The following is a 23499-nucleotide window of genomic DNA, read 5'->3' as shown; positions in this document are numbered from 1 at the left end:
TCTTACTCTTCTGTTGCGTACATACCCTATTCCATTTGATGTGCCATGGGCCCACGACCACATATTCTTTCATTTTCCTTAAAAAATTAACATATATAATTCTTCCATCTTGAAAAACATAGGAATTGGTTGCACCCCTCCTAAACAGAAAATGTTCACCTACAAGTTTTTATCTTGTGATGTTGCCTTAAAGGCTATTTTTCCTTTCTACCTGGTTAGTCACTTCCAGCAGACGATTAAATGAGGATTGATCAAGAAACAATTTTAACAATTCTTCCAAGAGGGTCTCTTCCCGTATGAAATTCTCGCACGATTGAAACAAGCTCTCAGGGTTTCACCTTCCGTCGTACGCAATGCGCAACTGCAGTTTTTTTGGTATGCTCTCCGCTCTTTATCAATTTTAGATATTGATATAAAGCCTCCCTTGAAAAACAAAACAACATATTACCGCAATAGCTCCAGTGGCCAACTCTCTTTACTTATGTAGGCTTGTGCTTGAAAATACTATACTAATTAAAGGTTGTTTTGAACAGTTTTTGTGGGTGTTGTGGCCACGATGTTATGCTAATTTATGTGGTGAATTTTAAACATGATTTAAATACTATAAGAATTTGCTTACAGGTGGATTTGGTAGGAGTTATCAATGCTACCTTAAAAATTTTTATCCAAGAATTCGAGGAACATTTTCTCTGGATGCTTCATCTCACCAAAGATCCTTACACTCAATAACGAATGTTTGAAGGAATTTTGTCCATTGGATTCTCAGAAAGAGTGAGCTTCTTGTTTTGTTTTTTCCTTGGCTTTGCTTTGGTAGCTCACTAGAAGACATGATATCTATTAATAAATTTTGGTGTTTGAGTTAAATTGACTTTTATAGAATCTTTACTAGTATAATTTTTTTAGTTAACATGTTCAAACCATGTATGCCTTTGGTATAAAAGTTATATTTAAAAGAACTACTTTGTTTATATCTGATTCTTTGTATTATCCTTTGGAAAATAAAAGTTATTATGTTCAAAAGAATGTTTTGTTTATATGTGATTATTTGCTCTATTTATGCTATTGTCCATCAATTCGTATTCTTTGTATCTTTTCCCTTTTTATCTTCATTTTTTGTATTGTTTTTATAGGACTGGTCCATTAATTTTAAAGGCCCTATGGGAATATCTAGAATGACCTCTAAATATATCTTTTTTTTTTATACTATAATATTCGACGCCTAATAGACTGTCGCTAGATATAATTGTGACAATAAGTAAAAAGAACACCGTTCATTTAAAAATAATTATCGACGGTAAATAGAACCGTGAAGCATGCCATCTAATTCCAACAGATTTGCGACGGATTGACGATGAGGTAGTTACAGGTTAACAACGCACAACCAACACCTACTTAGAACCGACCCTGGTAGTTATAAACAAAACAATAAATGAAAGAACTATTTTTTAAAGAGCAATCTAAACTCACAAAAACTTAAAAATGTGATTTTAATGGTGCTCATAGCCATGGTTGGGGTTATCTGGAAGTAGTGGAACAATTATATTTTTAACAATTCAACTCGGTAATAATTTGGTTCTAGGTTTTGAAAACCAGACCGGAGACTGAACCAGTAGTCTTACTGGTTCGATGGTTCAAGTGGTCCAACCGGTCTTAAAAACCGAAAAAACCGGATGATATCATAATTATATTTAATTATATTAAAAGATTAAAAAAAATGAAAAAATAAAATATCTTTTAAAATTTCCGGTTTTTACCGATTTGACCGGTTTTTACTGGTTTTCATCCGTTCACATGAATACCGGCTTTTTAGCCTTTAAGAACCAGATCCGGGACCGGTTACTGGTTGAACCGGTCGAACCGGCTGGTCCGGTCCGGTTTTCAAAACATGGATTTGATCTGATCAATACAGTGAAACTTTTGATTTTTGGATCAACATTAGAAGTAAGAATGATTATCCTATCACTTAATTCGTTTTGATGTAAATGCCTCGTTAAAAAAAATGTGTAAACTCATTGTTATTATAGCCTCTTTTTAGCTGTTTCTAATAAAGTCTTTTTTGTTGTAAAATAACAATGTTAACCGCATTAATTTATTAACCAATTTAACCATTTAAAAAAATGTAGATAACTTTGCTAACAGAAATAGCTTTTATAAAGTAAATTATAATGAAATGTAATTTTTTTTTTTTGACATTTCACCAATCAACTCATAATTCTATTTCAACCAATATGCAATAGGCTCGTATTTTATGAGGAAAAATATTAAAATTGCATATCCTCTACCAAAAGCATATTGCCTTTTTTTTACATATGAACTTTAAAATGTGGCACAAGCCTATTGCTTATTAATTTGAGTTCACCTCTGTTTCATGCATGATCATCTAAATATATATGAGTAATGTAAAAAAATAGATATTAAAAAAGGAAGAAAGAATCGGACACAACGGTTTAAAAATATAAGAGACTATCCACGGGAGTTTTGTCCAACTGAACTAAATAAATTCTATGCTATATTTCGAATAACATATATATTAATATAAATAGTAAATAAAAAATATGGGTAAAATCTGCACCCTATTTTTTTCGAGGTCGTGTGCGGCTGCATGCTTTGCACCCTCTCGGGACCCGCCCTGCTATATATATATATATATATATATATATATATATATATATATATATATATATATATATATATATATATATATATATATATATATATATATATATAGAGAGAGAGAGAGAGAGAGAGAGAGTCAAGATCAAATAAGAAGGAAATTTTTGGTAGGAATGTAAGAAGTTTTTTTTTCTACATATTTTTTTCGCGAACAAACAAAATAAATCATTAGATGATTCATTTGTAAGATGATTCATTTGTAAGATGATTCACAAGAAAAAATTCTCAAAAAAACATCTACATGATTCATTTATATAATGATTTTGTTGTTATTCAGTAAAATTGTTATAAAAGTGAATTTTTTCTTAATTTACTTAAAAATGAATCATAAAGATATTTTTTTAAGAATTTTTTCTGGTGAATCATCTTATAAATGAATAATCTAGTGATTCATTTTTTTTGTTCGTCAAAAAACTATGTAAAAAAAAACTTCTTACCTTCTTACCAAAAAAAAAATTTCTTACCGGATATATATATATATATATATATATATATATATATATACATATTATAATTGGATAGCATGTACCATATAATCATATAAATTTTAGCAAAATGGTATTTTGGACAATAAACTACAATTATAAAAGGAAATTTTTTGGATATTTATGGATAATTAATTATTCTAATTTTAAAAATATAAATTTTTTTAATTAATTCAATTTTAATTCGAACATAATTTGTAAACATAACCGATTTTATTCTGTAAGAATATTTTTTTAGTTAGAATGATGTTATTTCAGAATTTTATTCTATTACAATATTAGTAAAGAATAACAAAGTTCTTGAATCCGAGGTTGAAAAATAACAACATTCTAATATATTCTTATACATCCAAACTTAAATACAAATTCATACATATTCTTACAGACTAAAAGACTTATATCTTTTAATATAATTATACATAATCTAAAAGAATATTAACAAAAATGAGTAAAATTCTTAAAAAATAACAACATTATTAAAATATGAGCATGATCAAACTTTATTCAATCTTCAAATTATTCATATTAGGTCTTCAACACATTCTTCCAGCCATTCCTATCACAAATACAACAAAAACTAATAATGGTTAAAAACATATTGCTTGCAATTAACTATCACTTTATATATTCCTGTAGAATACATACAATATATTCTGGCATAATACATAGATTTTATTCTAACAGAATACTTAAAATACATTCAATAGTATCGTATTTACTGCTAATATAATTTTAGATTCCAAATACACAATACCAAGAAATAATAGAAATTGGAATTCAAAATCACAAATTGAACCAAAATAATACACAAACAAATTACTTGCCTTTTTAAACAATTTTCTAGAACAAGATGAGTAGCTTTAACTAAACTATATTGGCATATGATATTAAGCCTTTTAATGTTAGTATATGAAATCAAACAAAATTAATTCACTGTGTTGGCATATGAAATCAACCCCATCAGTATATACATAGAATATGGAAGACTACATAGTACAAATTCTGGCAGAATATTGTCCATACTTTCTTTGCTTGTGCTCCTTTAATGATTCACTTGTAAGTTACAAATCAACAACACGATTACTTACTTAATTTTCATGAGATGAGATAACATAAATTAATTTCATGATCATTCTTTTAATTAGGCCTATTGAAATTGTATATCCATATAATGTGAGAATTGAACCAAACAAGATTAGTGCACTTTATACAAACATAAATTGATAATTGAACCAAACATAATTGAAAGGTAAACAACTATTTGAAAAAGTAAAAACAAACCATTACTCAAAATACAAGAACTATCTAAACTTAGTAACAATTCACTTAGGACCATAGAAAACAGTTTTTAATGGACAAGTGACAAATTACAAAGTAAATCTTCATTTAAGCTTTTAGTCGAACACTTGTTGTTTAGAAAAAAAAAGGACTTGGATAACTAAAAATACTTCCTAAGAAACTTATATTATTATTAACAAATAAATGGTCTGACTAAAATCTATCAGAAGAGAATCGAGATTATAATGTGATATTAGATCGGTTTATAAAGTGTACCTTATGATTTTTGGTGTAGTCATTCTGCATCAAACGAACGAACATGAATGGTTATAATCTGCATCGAGTGAAGGGAGATGGTGGGTTCTGGTCTTCTTGAGGTATATGTGGGTTTCGAGCACACCAAGCAACTCACCGGGTGGAGATTGGTCTTCATCCCTTGAATCGATCTAGGTAGTATTCAGTAAACAGGTAGTTCACCCTCAAAATCACTTCTTAAAAGCATACGTTAGCATCGTTTTCCATGGTGGGTTTGTTTCTTCAATTATTTTTCAAAAAATGGAAATGGAAGGGAAGCGATAGATGAGATAGGGTTGAGCAGAAACATGAACAGTTGTTGCAGGCGGTAGTTGAGGAGGAAGATAGAAGCGCAGTGTAGGGCACCGATTGAAATCGATTTAGGGCTAATGTTCTATATTTATCTTTGCTTTTTACGTGATATAAGGAACTATTGTTAATCTACCATAATTAACTATGCAAAGATTGTTTTAATACCCTTAAATGATTTATTTTTTCCTAGTTTCCTATTGGTGCATTCATACACACAATAGTTGCTAAAAATATTTGAACCTAGCTCTCTCTCTCTCTCTCTCTATCTATATATGTATGTATATATATATATATATAGAGAGAGAGAGAGAGAGTGTGTGTGTGTGTGTGTGTGTGTGGCACGATCCCATAAATCAGTTCGTGGGCATGACTCCTTTGAAACAAAATCTCTCACGAATAAAATTTCCACAAACCCAGATTAGCACTTAATAAACCAACAGGTCAGTACAGCAGCGTCTTCTCGGGTATTTTCAAGATGATACTACTGGGAGAGGCTTCATGAACCGGACGATTATGATAAAAAAGAAGACATGATTGATTTGAGAGCATACTCTTTTTGATAGACGAAGTTTTCCTTGTTTCTTGCCATTGTTAAAAGATGAAGTTTCTGAGGTTTTCTAGTGAATTGTCATCTGCACATCAAGTTGTTTGTGCTAGTTGCAATGATGAGACCAAGAAGAAAGGGAAGGCTATGTCTTACACTTGCAGAGGAAACCCTATCTTATGAAGCTTTATCACTTGCACTGGAAGATTGAATGGGGATTATGGTAGCACTTTTGGGCAACGAACAATTAATGTTCCATGATGTTTTCTTTTCGTATGATATTCTCTGTTGATGGAAACAAGCTGTGGGGATTTCATCATCCGATCTATGCAATGAACAGCTGCAGTTTTTATGGTATGGTCTTCGCTCTTGATCAATTTCCGACATTGAAAGGCTCCTTTCAAAAACACAATGAAGCATCATGGCAGCTGCACCAGTGGCGATTTCTGTTAAACTGCAATGATATTTTAATTTGCTTATGTACGAGGTGTGTTGGTGTTATGTGTGATTGTATTAATGTCTTAATAAGGTTTATATAATAGTAGGATCTGATTAAGGGGTGGATTTGGTAGGAGTTGTCTAGGAAGAAAAGATACCATAAAGTTACTTTATGTAGTTCTAGGACGATTTGGCCAAGATGCTTCATGGAAATGAAGATCTCACAAATAAGAAATTCATGATGTTCAATGGTCCCGAAGATTCTCCGAAACTTTGAGTATCTTGTTCTGTTTATTCTTTGCGTTGGCTTTGGTAGCTTACTAGAATACATGGATCTTTGTTTAACATTTGGTGTTTGAATTTACATTCCTTTCATAGAATCTTTTCAAGCATAAAGTTTAATTATCAAGTTAGGTAGACGTAGGTCATAACCTTGCCTTTGAAAAAATAAGTTATTGTTTTAGGCCATATGTGATTGTTTGTTTTTATCTACGAATTCCTGTTGTTATGCCCTCTTTTCCTATTTTACGGAGTTTCTTGATTTTACTAACTCATGAAATGAACATAGCACTACCACAAAAAGTGTAATAAGACTCGCCAATAACGACTCGGTTTTTGGAAAAACCGGGATATATTATGAAAAAAAACAGGTTTTATAAAAGAGATTGTAATGTGACCTTGTTTAAATTAAGAAATGGGGCATATACTAAAATTAATTAAGCCGGTTTTTATTCATTGAACCGTATCTTATAACCTTACGACTATATGACCTGTTTTTTAAGAAAAAAACTGAGCTTTATTCTCTTTCCCTGGAGAACAACTATATATTCAAACTCTTTTTCATCAAGTTTTTGCACATATTACTCTTTTTCCTATATATTAGACTTGTACACACCATGTGAAACTTTCAAAACAACTCATACCAGAAAGCCATATGACCCGTTTTCAACAACCAGGTTTCTTACTTCATTTAGAAAATGCAAATGTGGCTTAATGACTTGTTTTTGTTTTGAACAACTATGACTTTATTAAGCAAAACACAAGAAGGAAGTTGAAATAAAGTACAATATTAAGCAACAAGAAGAGCCAAAGAAACAAAAGCTAAGCTAAACAAACAGAGAACTAAAAGCAATAAGAAAACACCCCACAAGGGTAAAAAGGTCCAAATAGCAAAGATGTATCCTATCAGCAACCTAGAGAACATAACATACCAGAACATAAGCAAATGGATGAATAGAGGCTGAAAACTTCAATCAACAAGCACCACATGCAAAGGCAAAATGGTCAGTAAACCAAAAAAAAACCCACCAACATTTAGAAAGAAATTAACAAGGAGCACAAATAGAACCAGAGAAGATCAAGAAAGTATGCCAGCAACTCCAAACAACACCAGATAGATGATGTCTGCGCATTTGAGTAAATAAATAAATTAATAAATACAACTACATTTTCTTCCTTATCACGTTGAAAATCATGCATTGTGAAAAAAAAAATAAGTAAATAAATAAATAAACAAATAAGATATACATTACTCAAATACTTAAAGGGTCATGAATAAAACATTAAATTTTAAAGCTAAAAAGATATTGATAAAAACATGAATTGAAAGATAATTACCACTGATTCCAATGATTATCTATTTAATTGGTGTTTTTTCTTCTACTCACGCACACAAAAAGAAAAACAGAGACCATATGAAAAAACTTGTATTTATTCATCAATTAGCATACACAGGAAACCAAGTGAAATTATGTGTAGAGAATCAATAAATCTTGTATGAAGAGATGAAAATCGTATGATACACCAGACATATTCTTCTTCACTAAGTCTGAGTATGTATCTCTACTCTTATTGTAGACTGCTAGTGTATGTTGTTAATTTAATCATATGTTTAATTCAAAATTTTCATTTTTTTAACACTTGAGGTTTGTGTTCAGCCCCAGATTTTCACATTCAAGTTGGTTAATGCTTAATTTTTGAAAACTTACATAAAAGTTGAACAAAGTCAGGAGGTGTGAACGGCATAGACCATTGCGAAGTTTCACCTTCCTCAACAAGCAAAGCCGTCTCTAGTCTTGATGCATCCTTCCAAATATCCATTGAAATTATAGACATCATTAATTCTTTCCCTTTCATCTTTAGCACGCACAATCAACAACACATTCAAAGGTAACTTCCAGCTGAGAACATAAAATTTCTTTACATTTAAGTGGAATTGAGAATATAAGAAATTGTTGAGATAATGGATATTGAATCATGATATTTTTATGTAATTACTGATGGATCTTAGTTACTGTATGCATCGAATTAAACGTTCAGACGATGAATACTTGCAGGCCGGCTCACCATTGTTTTGATGTTATGCATATTGAAAATAAATGTTTGTGAAAGCTTGATAGCCTTAATGTTAAACATCAATGGAAAGTCAAAAGACAGGCTTAGAGTTCGAGATGATGATGATGTTGACACAACTTACATACGGTCAGATCACGATGATAGATTATGAATACTATAACCCAATGATAAGCTTGGGCAATTTGGCAGGCAGGGTAGCTTCAAGGCTAAACAATAAAATAGGAAAGTTACTTTGAGTCTTTTATTTGCATTTCTATTTAGAATACGAATCATAGTAAAATAATTAGCTTCCATTCCGTAATGATTGTCTTTGTTATGATGTTAAAGGGTCACAAATTCTAGACAGTCGACGTGTACACCACAAGGATCGAGCCCTATGCAGACGAGAGTTATGGACTCTGTACCAATGACATGTCGTCGGTAAAGCGTATACCGACAACATTTGGTCTATAAAAAGTCGTCGGCATATCTCCATGGGTAAAAGTCAAAAATGTCGTTAGGACAGGAGTCGTCGATATAGAATAACCAATCCAAGCGATCTGTCATCGGCAAAGGATCGTCAGGATTGATTTTTAGGGAAATAAGAAAAAAAATTATTCAGACCCTATACTGACGACTTGTCATCTGGATAACGTTGACCTTATACGGACGACTTGACATCGCGAAAGTGTGAGCAATACCGACGCCATATCGTCGGAAAAATATGTTCACCTAACTTCCATTCTAATATTACCAACGACATGCCGTCTGGAATGGGAAAACCGTTTTTACAATTATAAAGTTGTACCGACGACATGTCGTCGATATAGCCTTTTTTAATATTTTTCATACGTTTTGTTATATATACCAAATCTGTTTTTTAAAACAAATCCAAAAATGATATTTGCATAATAATGTAAACATAACCAAACATACCATTAAAATCCAAAAACACTTAATAAACATAACATATCATTAAAATTATACTACATATCAAAATAACAATAAAAGCAAGTTTTAACAAACATTGTTGTCATTATAATTCCAGTAAAAAAATATTTAGAAATTATAAAAATTTTCACATATAAAAAGTATTTTATACTTACTTCAATCTCAGGATAGATAGCTTCATAGTAATGGTAAGGAACACATAGTAATGGTAAGGAACATGTCTCCAAGTCCTATAATGGAGTGGTACATAATCTCTCACAAAGTTTGAGATAAACCTTGTCAAAATTTTGCCATTTGTATTTATGAATCTATAGGTCCCCCCGATGCTATCAATTTCCACATGTAAAGGTTGATCGTTGTGATTAAACTTTTTTTTTTGCATATTTAAGCATCTTCCTTTTCCACACCGACGTGTCGGGTTTGCTATATTGACACATAGAACTAAAAATTTAGAAATTTAAAACTTTAAAAATATATCCAATATATTTAATAATTTTATGTAACTTACAAGATTGACAACTCGCCGGTATCTTGCCTGCACGCTCATGTGGAGGTCGGTCCTCGCTGTCTCCTCCATGCCCCCCTCGCAACATGTGTAGCCATCTGTTTAACAAATATTAGAAAATATACTAAACATACTTTAAAAAAAAACTAATAAACAATTTTAAGCAATCAAAATGCATAATAACCGTAACATACCATCAATCAGAATCATCACTAGAACAATATACATGTACAACATCATTATTAATAAATTCGCCAACATGTATGAAAATGTCATCATTATCTGAAGAGTACGTATCACCACCATCATCGTCATCATTAAAGAAATTGCCATCGTTTATAGTAAGAGCCACACTTGATTCACCATCGTCATAATTATCTTAAAAGTACATATCATCACCCTTAACGAAGTATGTATCATTATCATCATCACCTAAATCGACAACCAAGGGAAAATCATTTGATCAAGTGTCATTCACCACATCTATCTCATTAACACCGATACTTGGATGATCCCAAAGTTTTCGATGATGAACATCTTCCACAACTCTCCAGTTATTGTTTTGAGTAGGTTCTTGGAGATAAAACATTTGTTTAGCTTAAGTGGCTAAGATGTATTGTTGATCGTTATACCATGTTTTACCGACATAGCATTCATGACTGGTATCGATAACAACCATATTCTTTTTACTAATTAAATGTCCATTACCTAATGATGCATTGAACCATTTACCACAAAAGAGTACAACTAAATAACCATGTAAATAGTGTAACTCTATGATGTCCTCCAGTTGACCGTAGAATGGTGTACCGTCTACTCCTAATGTAAGAATGCCACTATTTTGAGTAGTACGTTGGAGATCACGGCTAGGCACAACAAATCAAACACCATTTACTATGCAGGAAGTGTAAGAAGTTACATTTAACAGACCATGTGCCAATGCCTTTAATTCGTTAGTACAGTCCGAAGGCGATTCTCTTTCGACACGATAATTCAATAAGGAAATATAATATTGTACATTTAAGTAATAATATAATTTAGTTTTATATTATAAATTAGAATATATGGCATTTACCTTTCTTTTGAACCATGCAGGAAATTCTGTTTTCAAATCACTTTCAGGTGATTCGGATTTGAATTCGTTGGATGTGAGACAAAACAATTAGAATAGTTTGAAGATATAATAACACACTCAAAAACGTAGTTAATAGATCACAAAACTTACGATATGTAGCCTTTCAGCTCATCCACATTGCAATTGTTTAGTACAAACCAATGCAATGATTTTTGGCATCTTTACAAAGTTTGGCGAGCTTCTTAGCGGACATCGGTCGACATTGTGATGAGAACACAGTAAACTGCATTTTTGGAAGGCCAAGATCATCGTTTTTATCAACACGATTGAATTTGGTTTGCATACCCTCACGATACATAGAGCATAATGTCAAAGCTTCATCTGCAACATAACCCTCTACTATTGTGCCTTCTGGCTTGGCTTTATTTCTAACATAATTGTTTTTAGTTTTTTCATGTATCATTCAAAAGGATACATCCAACTTATGTGTACAGGCCCTCCAAGAATGGCTTCTTCAGGTAAATGAAGAATTAGATGAATCATGATGTCAAAAAATGTTGGAGCATATAACAAATCAAGATTGCATAAAATCTTCACCGCTTCTTTTCTGACATTTCTGATGTCGTTAACATCAAATGACCGCGCACAAAGTTTTTTGAAGAATGTACACAAGTTAATGATTGTTGTTGAAACATTTTCTAGGAGAAAAGCTTGAACCCCTATATGCAGCAATCATTGCATGAGGATGTGATGATCGTGAGACTTTATCCCGACCAAATTTGATGTAGTATCATTCACCTACCTATTAAAGTTCGATCCAAAACCATCAAGTAGTCTCACTTCTTTAATGAATTGATAGAATCGTTCTCGATCAAATGGTTTAAAAGAGTAATCATCATGTAGTGGTATTATTTTCTTCGTGTTGTCTTCCTTCTTAATGTTTACTTTCTTCCTCTTATTGACTTTCTCTTTTGGCCATTGATCTTCCTGAATGCCCATATTTTTCAAGTCTTCTCTTTCTTCTTTTTATTTTCTTTGATTTTTTCATTCATCAATGCAGTATTTACAAAACTCTCCTCCACATTTTTCTCCACATGCATAAAATCTATATTGTGTTTTAGCTCGAGGGAAGACCAATACTCAAGCTCAACAAAGATACTATGTTTCATCCAATTCAACTCTTTTTTTCTTGTTTCATCATTGTGCTTTCTTGTTGCACCCCCGTGCTCAGGATGTTTCCCTGGAATATAATCAAGGAGACAAGCCAATTGCTTTAATATAGTTGTATTGTTAAGTCGTCTTGGATGTGGCCTTCTCTCAGGTATACCATGAAACAATAAACTTTGCCTCCACTTATGGTTCATATGCAAGAATTGTCTATGACCAACATATGACTTTTTGTTGGTGACATGGATAGAATATGTGTTTGCATTACAAGTATGGCATGCTAAATAACCTTGACCACTCCATCCAGACAAACTTCCACGCCCTGGAAATTCATTGATAGTCCATAACAACATCGCACACATGTTGAATACGGTGTTGGTTGATGCATCTCTCATTTGGAATCCTTCGGCCCATAACATTTTCAATTCATCCACCAAAGGCCTCAAGAAAACATCAATGTCCTTTGAGGGTGATTTAGGGCCAAGGATCAGCAAAGGTAGCATGAAAGAAGACTCTTTCATACATATCCATTGTGGTGTATGGTAGGTAGTTAATATAACTGGCCAAGTACTATAAGTACTATTAAAGTTGTAGAATGGATTAAAGCCATCAGCAGCAAAACCTAGACAAACATTTCTAGGTTCTTTAGCAAACTCTACATATCTTTGATCAAAATCTTGCCAGGACTTCCCATCAACCGGATGATACATCATATCGTCTGTTGAGCGTCCAGTATTATGCCAACTCATATCTTTAGTTGTGAATTTGGAGTTACACATTCATCAAAGTCTTGGAGTCAAAGGAAAGTATCGCAACACTTTTTGTGGTACTTTTTTCCCCTTTGTAGTTGTATCCACCCATCTACTCTCCTTACAAATAGGTCAATTCTGCATGGAACCATTTTCCTTCCAAAACAAAGCACAATCATTTTTGCAAGTGTGGATCGATTGATATCATAACCGTATCTTTCTCAACTTCTTTTTATCTTCATAGTGTGAACCTGGAATCTTGCTCTTCGGGAAAGCAGCTCGTAGTAACTCTACAAGTTGGTCAAATGAACAATTTGTTCATATATTGATCGCTTTAATATGCAACAACTTTGCCAAAAAGTTTAAGGCAAACATATCGCTACATTCAGGGTATAACTTAGTATTGAGCTCCTCAAACAAATCATCAAATTTCGGGTCTATACCTCGTCCCTCCTGGTCTATATTTTATCCATATATATTTTGTTCCACCATAACATCATCAATTACATTAAACATCTCATTACTTGTGGGCGTATTTACTGGAGTCTTTGTTCTTGTAATTGAATTGTAGCTTAAATCTGAAGAACCGACATGTTTCTCACCGTGATGAATCCTCGTAGTATATGTTTCTAGAAACCCAATGTCATGTAAGTAGGCATAAACCGTAGGTAAAACATGTCGATACGAATTCACACAAGAATTCACACAATTTTTACATGGCCAACACACTTTGCCTTTAGAGTTGACATGTTTCTCAGCAATCTTCATAAATTTTTTAATACCTTCCAAGTATTTTGAAGTCATTCGTATCTCTAATCCAACTCTTATCGATTGTCATTGTTGTTTCATTATTAAAAATTATATATATATACATATATATATATATATATATATATATATATATATATATATATATATATATATAGTTATCGAAACTTAGATTGTATTTCGGCTATATAAATAAATATATTCCCAAGAACGGATAGAGTATTCACAAGTATATAAAAATATATACTCGAAAGTAAAAATCAAACGGATTGGATACGATTAATATAATATTTTCTTTTCATTCATTTTTTCAGATTATCACAAATTTATTTTATAATTAATTTTAAATTACTAAAAGTAAGTTGTTGTTAATAGCCTAATCAGACGGATTTGATAGAGTATTCGCAATATTTATAAAAAATAAACTTAAACTAAAAATCAACGATTCAACTTGTTTTAATAAGAAAATCATATTATACGGTACGTTATTTTAATATTAATATTACTTTGATTGTAAAAGTAATTTAATTCGAATTTATAATTAATTTAACTTTATTTTAAAATTAATATTAATTTGATTTTAAAACTAATTTAATTTGATTTTATAAATAATTTTATTTTATTTTAAAACTAATATTAATTTGATTTTAAAACTAATTTAATTTGATTTTACAATTAATTTAATATTTTCTTTATATTGATTTTTTTTTAATTAATTCAACTTTATTTTATAATTACTTTTAAACTACTAAAAGTACGTTGTTATTAATAACCTAATCAAACAAATTGGATAGAGTATTCACAATGGTTATGAAAAATAAACTTAAACTAAAAATCAATTATTCAACGTGTTTTAATAAGAAAATCATATTATACGGTACATTATTTTAATATTAATATTAATTTGATTTTAAACTAATTTAATTTAATTTTAAAATTAAATTTATTTTACTTTAAAATTAATATTTATTTGATTTTAAAACTAATTTATTTGATTTTAGAATTAATTTTATTTTGTTTTAAATTAATATTAATTTGATTTTAAAACTAATTTAATTTTATTTTACAATTAATTTAATATTTTCATTTTGTTGATCTTTTTAAAAATTTTATAGTTAATTTTAAATTAATAAAAGTATGTTGTAATTCATGACCTAATTAAGCTACAGATGTAATGACCAACATTAACTCACTCACAAAATTAATCACTTTAAAACCATATTAAGCACTTTACAATACAAACAATAGCATCCAAATGCAAAAAATTATAACTTATCAGTTAAGAATTTTATCACTTCATCTTATATACACTCATACTATTAAACCTAAATATCACATAAATCTTACATGTACACAATACATTCAATTCCAATTTTCATTTCATTTTAGACATACAATACAAATTTATAAATCTAAATACAAAATCAAACATCATACAAAATCAAAATCAAACATACAATTCCAATTTTCATCCAATTTCATACAATCATCCAATATTCATCCAATTTCAATTTCATACAAATGTATAAATCTAAATAAAAATCAAACATCATTCTTAATTTCATTTTCTTGCCAATACACCACAATGAGCATAAACAAATCATGCCTAACTTCATTTTTATTTTCATGCCAAAACACACTTTCATACCTCAAAATGCATATATATATATATATATATATATATATATATATATATATATATATATATATATATATATATATATATACACATACATATATATACATAAGCAATCAACCAAAAAAATCTGAGAAAGGTCAATATCATGGTGCATAAACAAGTGCATATAAATATCATGGTGTATTGAAAGGAACAAAAAAAGATCATAAACTGCATTCGTAACTGTGAGTTAAGCAGGAAAAAAATCAATAAACTAACCTCAAAATCTGTATTGAAGATAGGTCAATCACTGGAGATCGTTTTCTATGGTGATGGTGAACCTTCGTGTCGGCTAACAGTGATAAGGGGCTGTGATTTAGGGCTCCAAAAATGGAAGAAATCAAGGACCAAGCTATTACAAATTAAGAAACAATCAAGGACTAAGACCCTTACCTTTAGCTCGCCGATGAACTTGATTGTCGGAAACAGCCTTGCAATCGCCGATGAACTCGAGAGAGAAATGGTGTTACAACGACTACAAAATGAACACTGAAAGGGTGTTTTGTTACAGGGAAACCCTATACCGACGACATATCGTCGGTATAGGTAAATGAAAATGGCATCATTCCACATCACCTCATTAAAAAATAAAATAAAATAAAAAAAGGATTTCACGCGGATCGGTCCCACCTTTTCTAGGCGACATGTTGTCGGTATAGCTTGACGAAACGACATCGTTTTCAATTTCAGCAACACGGATAAAAATAAAGCGAAATTATTTTTTTAATCACCCTATACCGACGACATGTCGTCAGCATAGGTTGACAAAAATGATGGCGTCTTTGTAACACCCTAAATCCGGTATGTCTTGAAACCCTCAAGAATTACATTTTAGCATAAGTGGTCCCTTAAGTACGATGGGCGTACTTAAGTGTACGCTTAGCGTACTACGCCTGGTTCGTCGCGGAGGAACTAGAGGTACGCTGGGCGTACCAAGTCGTATGACGGGTGTACGTGTCAAGGGTCCAAAACCCTAATTTTCGGACATGAGACCTATTTAAGCGACCTTAAGTCCCTTGGATTTAGCCCTAGAGAGCCTCCACTGCCTTAGAATACCCTTACACTCCAGAGAACTTGTGTGAGACCATTTTGAGCTTGGATAAGTGCATTGTGACTCTTTTAGTGTTCATTCCAAGAAGAAAAGGTGGTTATACAAGCTTGGAATAGGTTGGTGCTTCAAGATCCTGCATCATATTCATCTTGCAAAGCTTTTAGATGTAAAATGTTTGGATCTTTCATCTTAGATCTCTAGATTTAACTAGGTTTTTCTACCTTGTCCATTTTTGGTTGATTTTGGACCTTCATTAAGAGTTAAGAAACTCCATGAGATGGGAAAGATAGATCTGAGGTCCCTTGGTCCTTTAGTATCATAAAAATGGAAGCTTGATGGCAGATTTGGCATCATGCATGGGTTAAAGACCTTGAAAAGGTCTTAATGGAGGGGTTGGGTGTGTATGAGACATGCAAAGGCATAAAGTTGCCAACTTTATGCCTTGGGACATCTTTATAGACTTAGATCTGGCTTTTGGACGTAAAGGAAACAAGTATAAGAACTTAATGGAGAAAGTGCTCAAACTAGTAGTACGTTGGGCGTAACCCAGTATACGTCGCGCGTAGTCCCAACTCCTAGTACGTTGCACGTACGAGGATGGTACGCCAAGCATACACAATGCAGATGGGCCGAATCTGTTTTGGTCCTTCGAGCTATTTGGGCATCATTTAATTATTGGGCATGGTGGATTCTTCGAATTATGGGCTACTTTATCTGTTATGGGACATGGATATATTAGTTGGGCCTTATTCGACCAAGAGGCCCATTAGTAATTTTGGACTTTGATTTTGGGCCCAATAGCAAGGGAAGGATAATTGGGCCTCATGGATAGGTTTGGAGTTTGGGTTTTCCTTTGTCTAATCTAAGGTCCTAACATTTACTAATATTTGGGATGTTTCAGACTGTTAAGAGAGAAGCTTTTGTATTCAGCAGACATAGGTGAGTCTTTCACCATACCCATGGGTCTAAGGCACCAAGGTCAGCCCATTATGCGATTATGATATATGTGTTAGTCATTCTGTGATTTGATATGATATGTGATTGTGCGTTTTGCATAAAGACCATGTGGGGTAGCCCATGGAATTGGATGTAAGACCATGTGGGGTATCCCATGATCCTAGGTAAAGACCATGTGGGGTAGCCCATGCCATTGAATGTAAGACCATGTGGGGTAGCCCATGGCAGCCCTAGGTAAAGACCATGTGGGGTAGCCCATGACATTGGCTATAAGACCATGTGGGGTAGCCCATAGCAGTCCTAGGTAAAGACCATGTGGGGTAGCCCATGACATTCTTATAGGTTTTATGTATGCATGGATTATGTGATATGTGTGTAACTTTAATTAGCTAACAAGATATGTGTATGTGTAGTTTGTTGTATGCTCTGGGGAACTCACTAAGCATTTCGTTTATAGGTTGTTGATTTGCTTCAGGTACGTCTGAGCCCAAGGGCAAGGGCAAGGCGTGATGGTGCGACGTGCACTCTATTTCTCTCTTTCACTTTTATGGTTTAGGGACACTCTGATGATTTGAATAAGTTGTAATGAATTGTTGATTTGAAAACAATTATGTTGGGATTTCATGGTTTATGCAATTATGTTTTATTAATTAAAACTGAAACTTTTCTTTAAAATTTGGGTCGTTACAGTCTTGATTTTCTGCAACAAGGAATTAAAATAAATCAAAAATATTTTTTTAGTTCCTCCTCCCGATGACATGTCGTCCGTATAGATATTCGATATACTGCCAATATTTTGCCCTTTCCCGCCGAGTCTATGCAGACGACTTATCGTCGTCATAGCTGTTCTGGTCAAAGACATATGGTCAATGTTTGAAAACGTTGTCGTGACAACAGACATCGGTATAAGTCGACTTTTGCCAACGACATATATCGTCTAGATAGGTGTCGTCTGCATAGGGCTCTACCCTTGTAGTGGTAGTTGTTATTCTTCCCATTAATGGTGCCTAGTCAACAATCGAACAACTAAATTAAGGGAATTACAAAAAATAACAACATAATTTACTTTGAGTTCTGATTACCATTACAATTTTATCCACAATATCATTGTACTTTCAAAATACAATCGTTTAATAAGAACAAAAACTAAGAATAAGAAATGAAAGATTGAAAGTACAATGCTATTTTAGACAACATAATGAAAGAATATTGTTATTTCTTGCAATTGGCCCCTATTGGGCTAAATGCAAGAAAAGCAATGTACTTTCATTTTATCTTACATTCATTTTGTATAATAAACATTAAACTTGACAAATAATTGAAATAAATGGAAGTATATTATTTTTATAACATTTTTCTATGCTTTTTTCTATATTAAACCATGGTACTTTTGATTGGTTTTTGGAAAAACATCCATGAGGTTTGTCAAAATTGAAATTTGACCCATTACTACAAAAGAAAAAGGAAATAAATATACATTAAAAAACAATTTAAGAAAATGGAAAAAATAACTTGAAGCCCAAAAGCCCATTTCCTTCAACTTGGTTTCTAATATTTGTTCCTTCATGATAATGTATATGAAGTTGTGCTAAATTGAAACAAAAGTCTCATTTGAATTTACATGTTTGTACCCCTCAATAGGATTTTGAAACTCGACTCAAAGATAATTGTTACAAAATCTATAGTCCAATAGCAAGTATATACACATTTAGCAACGTTTAGTCAAAATAAAAAGCTATGATGCTAACAAAATTACTTTCATATCTTTCAATTTCATGATAAAAATACAAATAATACCAAATTCACATATTCGGATTCACCGAAGCACAAAAATCAGAAATAGGTCAGATTACATAAATTTCTAGTAAAAAATTAACTTTAATAAAGTTAATGACAAATTGCACAAAATATTTTCCATTATGAAAAAGGGAACAAATCCAAATCAAGAAATATATATTATAATGGTAAAACTTAACACTGAGATGTCATGTCGTTGAGAAATTGAAATAACACATTAAATTTTATGTATCCAAACAAAGTTAAAACAGCACACTCATCATTTGTAATACCCATAGGCATCCTTGAGAAACTTCCTTGCAATGTGACCTCTAAACAAACCCATATATTTTAACTTTGACCTCCCTCTATTTTGTTGGATGAGGTCTAAACTAATATGTGATAAAATTACAAAAAAAAAAGGTACAAAAACGACAGAAAAACAAACATTAAAAAAGTTATACAGCACTGAAGATGGGGAAACAAATTGCAAAAAATAGCTTCAATGTGAACAATGACAGGAAAATAACTTACTGAGTCAGAAGATAAAGTAAGAGCGTGAGACATGGGCCTAATTGAATAACCAGGCTTTATATTTTGATCTAATTAACGAAGTTATGCCAATTCAAGAATGTTTACCAAAAGACTGAGAAATTAACAACATAGCACCAACAATTGGTTCGAACTTCTCAAGATTGGTGAATATGGCATTAGAGGTGGTGAAAATGGAAGAGGAAAAAAGAGAAAAGAATTTAGACCTTGGCCATTAATAGGCCTTGGATATATAGACTTTTAAGATCATGGAATTGGCATTTAGACCTTGGCCCAATTTAGAGAAAATGCAATATGGACTATGACGACCTTTATTCAAGATTGATATCTTATGTATTGACTTAATATTTATTATTTTCGATAGTTCAGGATTTTCGGTGAGACAGTGATCGGAGACTTTCAGTTAATTTCAGCACTACTCGCAAGGTGAGTTCTCCTCACTATACTAAAGGGTCGAAGGCACCAATGCCGGCCCATTGGATCTGATATCCTAGTAGTTGGTGTTACGTTGAGTGTGAATTAGTTATGCATGCTAGATGCTATGCCAGTTTGGTAGATCTGTAGGACTACATGTGTTACAATCTGATTATCTATATGTGCATTAAGAAAGTTATATACCAACATGTTATGTGGGATGGGTTGAGGTTGTATTGCTCTGTGTGCTAGCCAACAAACCTTGGAGTATTCCAGATATGAGCTGAGGGTCGGGCAAGGCATGCCAGACTCATACTGAGGACTTAGGAGCATTCCAGATACGAGTTAAAGGCCAGGTAGGGCATGCCAGACTCATATTGTAGGCTTTGGAGCAATCCAGATACGAGCTATAGGCCGGGAAGGTCATGATAGACTCATATTGTGGGCTCAGTGGCATGCCAGATGTGAGTTGTGGGCCCGGAAGGAAAGTTAGACTCACACTGTGGGCCCAGGGGTAATCCAGTTTGTAAAGTTGTGGTCCCAATACATGCTGTTATTTTTATATTTGCTATTTTCTATGTATCAGTATTTTGGGGGAACTAATTTCAGTTTTGGTTTCATGTACCTCAGATGATCACGGGAAGTCAAATACATGATCGTGCAACTCCTCTCATTTTATGGCTTTGTTTCTGGGATACTCTCATATAGAACTGTTTTGAAAACAAATTTTAATAACTGTTGGTTTCTAAATGTTTTAAAAAGTTTTAAATTTGCATGATTTTTATGGATGTTACAGAGTCCAAAGTTAAGGCCTTCTTCATTGCAGATATGCAGTACACCAGTGCTCATATTTTCTTCCAAAACTGGCTTGAGTACACCCGCATTACTCTTGGTTTGGGAACATGTTGTGCTAGTATTTCCCTATTTATATCACATTAGGTTTCCATTGTACAATATAAGGCATTCTACAACACAAAAACAACATACTTATATTACTACTTGTATATCACTGCCAAATAATTATAAAATAAAAAATAAGGAGACAAAGTTGCTTGTGCATCTTCAGTCATTGAATATGCATCATCTTTGACTCGCCTGGGTCCGCTGGAATAATAATTTTACACACATACATACAACAAAACATAAATCAGCGGATAGGAAACAAAAAACAAAGAGAGATTATGAGAGGTTTAGTTGTTATTTCTCGCCACAAGGTCGACAGCTCTTCAGTAATGGCAACATTCCCTCTCATACTCTAACTATCCCACACTTTTGTTTTTGTTTGAGGAGGAAAAGTAGTGAATATGAATAGGTTCAATTCTGATTATATAGAGTAATAGGTAATTGACTCTTTAGGGAAAAAATCACACATGAGATGATTACTTTGGAAGGTTTTGAAGTTGGGGAGGAGATATGAAGATGAAGATGAGATATGTGTTTGTTTCGTATGCCTGAGATTATAAAATACATTTAGCATAGATGAGAAGACTTTAGGTGGGAAAACAAAGAAAGTATTCCCGCTAAATTTCTTATTTTTTATTTATATGCATTCTATTTTTTAAGGGTATTTTTTTATTTATATGCATTCTATTTTCTAAAGGTATTTTTATCTCTCTATCAACTTTTATGAATTATGATTAGGTCTAACATGCCAAAAATATGAGTAAATAGTTTGTTTTATTATTAAAACTAAATTGAAATAATAAATAGTAATAAGTTGTTCAATTATCATATTAATTTTAATTGATTAATCGTGTTTTTTTATCATCATATTAACTCCAATAATAATGATGATGATAATAATTTATTTTATTACCTAATTTGTTATATTACTTGATTTATTGTCCATTTGAACATTACAAGAATATTAATCTAACTTATTAAATGTGGAAATAATATATTTTTATTACTGTCAAGCACTCGATCCTATTTTTTTAATAGGAATAGTGTATTAGGTATGTTACATATGACTTTGGATGCATTAGTTGTCCTACATGCATGTTACTAACATATAGTCTGCATAATGACAGATGGATCGTAGTTACTGGATGTATGGAATTAAATGTTCATGTGATGAATATTTGGCATGTTTGAGTGGTTTTCTTAAAGTTGCAGAGGAGAATCGGGTGAATAAAGGAGAAAGCTACATATGGTGTCCTTGTGTAGATTGTCAAAATTGTTGTATGTACACTGATTCTGGTAAAATAGAAGTGCATTTGATAATTCGCAGGTTTATGAGAGATTGTACTTGTTGGTCACAACATTGTGAGATATTGGTTGATCATAATGCAGCTGCTTCAGAGTATAATGATGATATTGATGATAGAAACGATAACAACTATGATAACTTATTCGGAATGTTACATGATTGTGAAGAAAATGTTGCTGACGATGATTATGAAAATTTTCAACAATTATTGATGAATGATAAAAACCGTTGTACACTGGGTGTACAAACTTTACCAAACTATCCGCTCTGTTGAAATTGATAACTTAAAAGCAAACTACAGTTGGAGTGATACAAGCTTCACAAGTCTTCTAAAGATTTTGCATGAGATGCTTCCGGATGATAACGAGCTACCTGTGTCCACATACCAAGCAAATAAATTGATGTGTCCAATGGGAATGGAAATTGAAAAAAATACATTCTTGCCCAAATGATTGTATGTTGTGTCGAAAAAAATATGCAGATCTACATAGTTGTATTACATGTGGTACATCACGATACAAAAGGAAAAATCCTAACAAGAAAACAATAATATGAGAATGAGTGGACCGCCTGCTAACGTCTTACGATATTTGCCTATCATTCCAAGATTAAAATGGTTATTTGTGAACGCTAAAGATGCAAAGTTGATGTGATGGCATGTTGAGGATCGTACAATAGACAACAAAATAAGGCATGTTGCAGATTCTGCTCAATGGAGAAATATCAATTCTAAGTTTGAAGAATTTGATCAGGATACTAGAAGTATATTAGGTTTGGACTTAGTTCTGACGGCATTAATCCATTTGGAAGCTTGAGCAGCCGCCATAGTACATGGCCAGTTCTTATTTGCATCTACAACCTTCTGCCTTGGTAGAGGTGGCAATCATGTCGTGTCATGTCGGGTTCTTGTCGTGTCAAAACACTAAACGAGTTGAAAGTGCTCGACCCTAACCCAACCCATTTAATTAACGTGTCGTGTCGTGTCAACCCGTTTATTTTCATGTTGAGTTCGTGTCGGGTTTCGGGTTAGGGCTATACATTGAAATATGTCGTGTCATGTGAGGTTAAAAGATTGTATGTTGAAAAAGTAGGAGTTGGGTAGGCGGAAAGGAAAAACTAATAGTTTGGAGGCAGAATAGTTGAAGTCATAGTAAGTTCAGATAACAAAATTAAAAGAGTGAGAGTTGGGGAGGCTGATGATAAGGTTATGAGGATGTGAGAGTGGTGAAAGAGACTGGGTAGTTTGGGAGAGAATGGAAAAACTGAATTGATGTCTTGATCTAGACGGC

Source organism: Lactuca saligna, chromosome 8 (genome assembly GCF_052625555.1).
Source record: "Lactuca saligna cultivar CGN05327 chromosome 8, ASM5262555v1, whole genome shotgun sequence".
NCBI lineage: Eukaryota > Viridiplantae > Streptophyta > Magnoliopsida > Asterales > Asteraceae > Lactuca > Lactuca saligna.
This window is presented reverse-complemented; position numbering follows the sequence as displayed.